Below are 315 nucleotides of genomic sequence, written 5' to 3'. Positions count from 1 at the left end.
GGATCTTGACATTTTCTTAAAAGTCAAGGCAAATGTCTTAGTTGTTAATAGAATTATTTTCACAAATAAATCCTTGCTGTTCCTGTCCATCAGGCATCAACATCCACAGTTGGCCATTTGCTCCCATTTGGGGCTCACACTTGTATGTTCTCACAGAGAGAGGAGGGGATTTGATCAGCACTATAATTGGGTATAAGGCATAGAGTATTGTTAAAAGAAAAGCTGTGGCTTTGCTGTCAGTGGGATAATAAATGTCATTAACAAGATGTCACCAAGATTGGAAACCCTGTCAAAGAGTGTCATAATCCCAAATTA

This window comes from Geospiza fortis, unplaced genomic scaffold, assembly GCF_000277835.1.
Source record: "Geospiza fortis unplaced genomic scaffold, GeoFor_1.0 scaffold3572, whole genome shotgun sequence".
NCBI classification, from domain to species: domain Eukaryota; kingdom Metazoa; phylum Chordata; class Aves; order Passeriformes; family Thraupidae; genus Geospiza; species Geospiza fortis.
This window is presented reverse-complemented; position numbering follows the sequence as displayed.